The 7540-nt window shown below is 35.4% G+C and overlaps 1 long non-coding RNA gene across 3 annotated transcripts in view; it reads left to right on the forward strand.

The window, feature by feature from the left end:
• Positions 1-7540, forward strand: part of LOC103464165 (uncharacterized) — a 91429-nt gene that overhangs the window by 46282 nt on the left and 37607 nt on the right. The gene's annotated exons all lie outside the window — the stretch shown is intronic.

A 7540-nucleotide genomic window follows, 5' to 3' on the forward strand; every position in this document is an offset into this window, starting at 1 on the left:
TGTTCAGGTACACAGAAGATTGAGTGATCCTGTCATCGTGCCATATGGTACCAATTTATTCCAGCAAGCATAAGGCAAACGCAGGGAAGGAGCTCTCACGACTGTGCCTCCAAAACTTTTTCAAAATGAAAAAGGAACCTGAAACAAATCTAAAAGTGTAAAATACTAAAATAAAAATGTTAGTTTTTAAAAATTACATTTTATTTTTTATTTTTCTTGCTTATTCTTGGTTCTTAATCTCATTGCTTACTTAGTAAATAGTGAATGTTTTTCTTCTATTACTAATCATTATTATTCTTTAACTTGTTTTTATTTATAATGGAAGAGGATTTTTAAAATCTGGTTTAGATGTAATTTGATTTTTTTTAATGAGGCCTACAGTGACTTCTCAGTCATTTTTTTATATATTACCAGGAAGGAGATACAAATATAGTTTGAAACTGACAAGCCTGTCAAATCAGGCTGAGGGCTATAATTTGAATCCCTCGCTTAAAAAGTGAGTTCTTCCAGAAATACATTATTTTCAAGTGCTGATAAGTGAGTGAATCCCATTTGCCTGAACACAATGGCAAAAGAAACTAATTGTATTTAAATTCACCAACATAATATTAAAAGTAGACTTTACTGTACTTGTCTTTTTCTTGCTAAACATTTAAGAGAAGCTGTGCTATTTATATACACAAGAATCATGTTTTACAAGTTACTACTGAACATTTTTCAAATAATCCTGTAAGCTAGGACTTTTTTTTTTAAGGAATAATCTTTTACTTGGCAGCCTTTGCAGTGCTTGACATTTTGTGACGTTTCTGAGATGCATCCAAGCTGCATCATGTGACCTCAATATCTGCCTCTAATGCTTCTCAAACATGACTTTCGACTCTAAATGCGTATCTCGATTCATGCGCAAAAATGAGAGTTTTTTTGAACATGCAGATGGCCATTGGCAGAGAGGAAACAGGTTAGGGAGCTGGACTACCACCACTTTTCTTTTTCACTACCTTGTTATTTGTCGCCTCACCCCTGCAGGGCATGCTGACAGGAACTGATAAACCTTTTTATGGGCTGAACTGAATTGGCTCCTATTATCCAAGGTGTGGAACTGCTCAATGGTGGAAATAAAAGACGTTATCCAGTGCCCATCTGCCCACCAGTCTCTCTCTGCCCACTTTTCAGGGTTCCAAGAAGCTGTGTCCAATTGGTGTGTGTAGTAGATGTATATAAATAGGTGAGAAAAACATCTAATGAAACAATTAGAATTTTGTGTGTGTGTGTGTGTGTGTGTGTGTGTGTGTGTGTGTGTGTGTGTGTGTGTGTGTGTGTGTGTGTGCGTGCGTGTGTGTCAAATTCCTCACTTAAATAACACCATAATAGCTGTAACTTCTGGTCTGAAAAACAAATTGGCAAATCATAGAAAAAAAAAAAATATATATATATATATAGTTGCAGGTTGTATACACAACTGCATTATATATAAGATTTTTCCCAATACAATTACATATAAATAAAATATAACGCTGTCTAAAAGCTGAATTAATCTCCGAACTGCAGGATTGAGTTAAATTTCATTACACTCTGGGCCCTAATAAAATAGCTGGTATTCACAAACAAACAGACGAGAAGCACACAATAAAAAGCACCTGCAGTGCGCGAGGATGGTTAGGTTGACGACTGTTCACTACTTTTTACTATTTAAGTGAAAGTCTCTATCAGCGTGATTCCACAAAGAGAGACCATGAAGTGAAACCATGTGATACAATTTATTTATCGGGAAAGAGGAGGACTGGATGGTCATTTTTGTCATTTCTTGGCATATTAGCGCATTATTGTTGCCTTATCTGCTCTTCTGGTTCTCATATTTTTTTCAACTGTTTTTCTGTTTACTTAATATGGAAATTGGCATTATTCCTCATATGCAGCTCTCTTTATCACATTTGAACAAACCCACCCATGAAAAACAACACCTTTATAATATAAAGTGTGACTGCCAGAAAAAAAAATAGTTAAAATTGCTTTTTATTTCACTATGTGGCAAAGGAACAACACATGCATGTCTATGAGTCTGCAGTTGTTTTGTAAGGTTTGCCATTCAAGTTTTGCTGAAAGTGCTTTGGTGATGCATTTGCTGCTCTGTTAAGCCACAATTTGCTTTTCCTATTTTTTTCATTTAGAGCTTTTCAGCACACTAGTTCCTATATCAGTGCTTTCAAACCTTCTCAGGTCAGCCCAAGTTTAACCACATGCATCTATTATTTGATTTGGACCAACGGTTTTGTTTCTGCATGCTTTATAGAGATTATGGAATTAAGTTTTTGGGCTACAAAAAAATGGTAAAACTAAATCATTTTTTGAAACCATCGGTTATATGCAAAAAAAAAAAAAAAAAAATTACATTGCCTTCACCACATGATAATGACAACTCTATGCAGTGAAACAGCAATAGCAGCACTCAAATGACAGTGTTTTAGTGTGAATTAAGCCTTTCAAATTATTAGGAAAAGATTATGTTTGCAATTAACAAGCTTCTGGATATAGAGTTGTATGCATATGATGTGCAAACATTGTGAATGAAGTATGTTGCATTGACAAGACAAATACAGTCAGTTTAATGTGAGCAAAATGTAGTTAGCATTTTATCGTTTCTTAACTAAAAATGTCTTGCTAATCCGTCTCCGCCATGCTTTACACTTGGTGTTTTAAGGATTTAATTTATTTATATTGGAATAAAAGAAACTCTGGGTACAGAATACTGCTGATTGGAGTGCAAAAACTGTTCATTTTTGAATGCAGATCAAGATAGAAATAAGAAGGTCTCCTTTCCTTATTTTTTTTAAGCTGCTTGTATAATATTCATGCGCGACTCAAACTTAAAAACAGTTTTAGTGTTGAAATTCTTGAGTAAACTTGAACTAATAAATCTTCTATAAAATAAAGTTTTCTCTAGGTTACTGATAATGCAAAACATATTGCGTCTTTGATTTTAAGCTAACTTTATGCATTCTCTAACAGAAATCCAAAATAAATAAAAAACCCACCTTTTAAATCAATTAAAGTGTAAGTGTCAGGTAAAACTATAATCCTTTGGCACAAATCTGACTGTGATTAAATCAAAACTTCTCCGTGTACCATGCAATGACAGTACCTCTTTTTCCATAGCTTACCTTGAGCAGACTAGTGTTCAAAGTGCCTAGTCTTTTGGCAACAGAGTTCCAATTTTTGTCATTTTTATTTTGTAAAACAGCACTCTACCACTGCTAGGTCCTGATACACAATGGTTCCCTGTAAAATGTTTACTTATTGAATGTCACTTTGATTGGATGACAGAGAAAAGTCTGGTTAAATGTCAGATTGTTCAAGGTGGCTGGAACCCGTTACGCTCACTTAATATTAGTGTCACTTGACTAGTTTTAGAAATACAGATGACAAGGATCCAAATCCTTGAGAGGAGAGGGTTAGACTGGGTGACAGGGAATCTCTCCCTGAAGCCATGTGTATAATGACTCTGTTTGCATGGGGAATGGAACGAATAGAGCCAAAGATGGATGTTTAGTTTACTGTAGCGTTATCTGTGGAGTTTTGGACCGCTTTAAGCGAGTTATTAAAGCCATCTGTTTGGGCCTAGGGGGCCGGGACTGATTAATATAGCCATTGAATGTGAAGTCACAGGAGCAGACAGCAATATTTCTTAAATTAGTTGATGGATTTAAAGTCCCATTTTAACCTGCCTAATATTAATATTTTACTAGAGTTGTAGTGAAAATGTATGATTTCTTTAAAAAGCTGATAAAACAGAATAAAACAGTATGTTAACGGTCAAGCACAGGCGAGGTAAAAAAGGTTTACAAAGCTGTAGTGTAACTGCGAAAAAAGTCAGTTTTTTAACCTCGGTTTTGAAGTCACCATATTAAACAAATAGTTTGTAAATAATCTTTGGGTGAAAATGAACTCTAAATCAAAAAATAGTGTATTTAAAAATAAGTCATTTCAATTCAAACATACACAATGCAGATAATAGTTTGGCAGACTCTATAAAAAAGGTGGATAATTATGAAAAATTTAAATTTTAGAAAAGCAGACAAAGGTAAATATGCAATAGTTTGTAGTCAACAGTTTTAAAATTGTCTATATGTCAGAAAAACAGCCGGAAAATTTAAAAAAATTCAACAACTTTTTCTGGTTCTATAAAAACGTGTGGTGTTTGTCACTGGTTTGGTTTGGTCGGGTGATAAATAGAGAGAGCTCTTTAAATGCTACATTTCTATTAAGTCCAATCTACTAGACGGCTTTGGTTTGATCCACAGTTCTTTTACCATTGCCTCTTCAGTTGAAGATAATTTTCCCATGAAACAGATTTCAATGACAGTGAGGTGGTCCTGGTGCTCGAGCTTGTCTTGACTTTAGCTTGCCTGTGTTTTCTCACAGTGCTCATGCTGTGCTAAGTCCTGGGGGTTCCCACTCTCCACTGACAGGAAATGCTCTTTTTTTTTCTTTTTGGAAAAATGGGCTTAAAGTACTTTTGTCACCCCTGCTGGAATGACTCCCTGGGTGATGAACCATGTTGCATATTTAGACAACAACCATTGCTGTTAAATTAGTGAGTAAAGTTAAAGTTACAGTTACAGTTAGCTACCAATCAGTACATCGTGAATACGGCTTATCTGCCCATTTTTACAGCGTTTTTCCATTTTATTAGCATTTAAATAGCTTTTCTAAACGCCACAAGACAAAATACAGATGCCATTACTGATTCATTGACTTTGTTCTATAACCCTTCACAAATACATCAATAAAACATTCAGAAGTTGCTCTGTGCTGTCCATCCTCGCCATTTGAATTATTTCAATTCAATTTAACTGCAGTGTCCCACCCTCTCGAAGCACCACAACAACTTTCAGAGTGCTCACTGAATTTCTATTTTGGCCTAATAATCCAGAAAACAGATTTCCCTTTCAGACCAGTAAGCTAAGCGTCATTGATAGTTAAACGAAGACATTAGCATGAGTCGGTGGTTAATGACATTGTTTAATGGTGTGTTCACTTTGTTAATATGGCTGACAACACCAGACACATTATGCTGGCAACTTTGAGTTGTCGTGAGTTCAACATGAGCAAGTCACTTTCAAGGATAAGTTCACAAATTTTCAAATAATTTGTCAAATAGCTTTTTTTTTCTGTTTGCCTGCGGGCTAGTCTGCCGAGCAGGTGAGCAGAGTGATGATTAGGTTACATTCGTTAAATATATAGAGGGCAAATTGGAAAAGTGTATTTACATAGATCGGGGGGAAAAAGTGGTCAAATTACCTCTGACAAATGAGCTTTATCAAACATAAAAATAGAAACTAATGTTTTGTGATAAAATTAAACTTCCAAACTTTGAAGGCTACATTTGTAAAAGAAAAAAAGAACTTTTAAGGCTCTGACATTTATACATGTATTATAAGAGAAATTATGTTATAAAGAGACAATTGTTTTTCCCTTTAGGAGATGATAAAACACACAAAAAATACTCACAAGGAACACTGATTTCAAAAACAGCTCAAGCTATTAGCATGATGTCTGTATGATGCATTTACTTTTCAGAGTTAATTATAACTCATTCGCCTGTTCATGATCTGCTGTGTTCATGGATCAAATGCTCTAATCAGAAAGGAAATGTAGAAGCATCTGTCACAAGTCTCTATTTTTCAAAAAAAAAACCTTAGAGTCATGTGGTCATCAAGCTGCGTCTTCCTGTGCTTAGATTGGGAGGGGGGACTCATCATCTTATAACTGCAGCGTTCTTACAGCTTGCTAATTGTTGGGTTTCATACTTGAACGATCTTCTTTTCTCCTAAAACCTCTTTTTATTGGATGGGAAAAAAAAAACATCCCGCACTCAACCTTGAGAATGTATCAATAATTCAAACACATCATCCTCTCATGATGTAGCTGTCTGCAATTGGGAAGAGTGTGTCTGAGGGATAATATTGCACTCAGTCACATCTGACTAGCTGTCACCTGCTGGAGCACAGCTACACCCAGCTAATAAATGCAGAGTCAAAGAGAGCACATTTTTATGACTCGCAGTACAGTAACTGCTGCTGCTCCTTGCAGGAAATGTGACTTACAGATCCTGCAAAGTTCAGATAGCGAATAATTGGAGCTTGCATCCAATTTTGGATGGGTTTGGAGTAATTCTGGGGATTTCCCAACTTGGTTTCCAGACCCAAGCCCCGATCAAAGACTGTTGGTATTGACTGCCTGCCAAAGCCAAGGCTGAGCACATACAGAAAAGTGTTTTTATTTTTTATTTTTTTATTTGTGTGTGTGTGTGTGCATACAGCAATGCATACTTTGCATATCATGAGCACTAAAGAAATGTATGCGTTTGAAATCCACTAAAAATATCCTTTTGTCTAGTCCTCATTTTAATTTTTAAAAATATTTTAAATGTGTAAATATTTTTGCTTAAATTTTATTTTTGAAAAGGTTAGCATTTATATTCTATTAAAACACTTTCTCTTTTTGACAGATGAATATTCCTGCTGCTGTTTTTTGTTCCATGTACTCAGCTGTTCACTTGCTCACGCTGTGTGGTTATAGTACTTTAGGGTGGAGCAGTAACAGAACTGGGCTGGATGGAAGGAGCATAATTTTGTAAACAGATGGCATTTATTTATTTTGCGGAAATTGTGACCAGATTCTGAGGGTCATCAGGTCGTTGTTTAGATTTAGTTTTCTCTAACCAGTCATTTAATTTGCCATCATGCTGTAATCAGCTTTCCTTGTGCAATTCTACTGCACTTTATAACTCGGTGTGCTGTGAATAATCTATCAAATTAAAGATATCTCTTAAATATATCTTTATCACTCTGCAAATAAAATAAATCAACTGACATATTTTATTTCCTTTTCATCTTTTATTCTTCTTTGTTACTGTTTCCACAGGAAAAAAGTGTAAATATTGTAAATATTCATGCATATTTAAAATAAATTAAAATTCAAACTGTTATCTAAATTTATGAAAGGCTTAACTTTGAATCTTGTGTTTCAGAGGTTCAAAGAAGTTGGGTTTTAAATTAGTTAGATTTTTAAGACCTACTTCGATATTAATACACAGAATTCAAAAACAACTGATCATATTAGGTTGGCCCCCACAGAACTGTCACAATAGAATTGAGTGTACAATGCCTTATTGTGATCAGAAATCATGACGCTGTGACACCTCCCTCTTAGAAATTTACACTGGATCTCAGGAGGTTCTGTCTCTAATCCTTACTGATGGAAAAAAAAATGTCTCAACATGCAGCCATTGTTTCAGCTGGAAGGTCACCCTCAGGCTGAAGGTTTCTACTAGCACTTGCTTTGAATAGTCTCAGTGGTTTCCCACTTTGGATCTCTCTGGAACCACAATTATCACAACCAAATCTCAACAGAGGTGRTGAGCCCCGGTTCTGACAACTCTTGTAATCCTCTATTTGTGTTTACCAGCATTCATCGGCCAATCAGAGATGGGATTTGGGAAGCATGTAGCCACATCCCATCAGGCAGCCAATGATATATA

The sequence above is a fragment of the Poecilia reticulata genome, linkage group LG4 (assembly GCF_000633615.1).
Source record: "Poecilia reticulata strain Guanapo linkage group LG4, Guppy_female_1.0+MT, whole genome shotgun sequence".
In the NCBI taxonomy this organism is placed as follows: domain Eukaryota; kingdom Metazoa; phylum Chordata; class Actinopteri; order Cyprinodontiformes; family Poeciliidae; genus Poecilia; species Poecilia reticulata.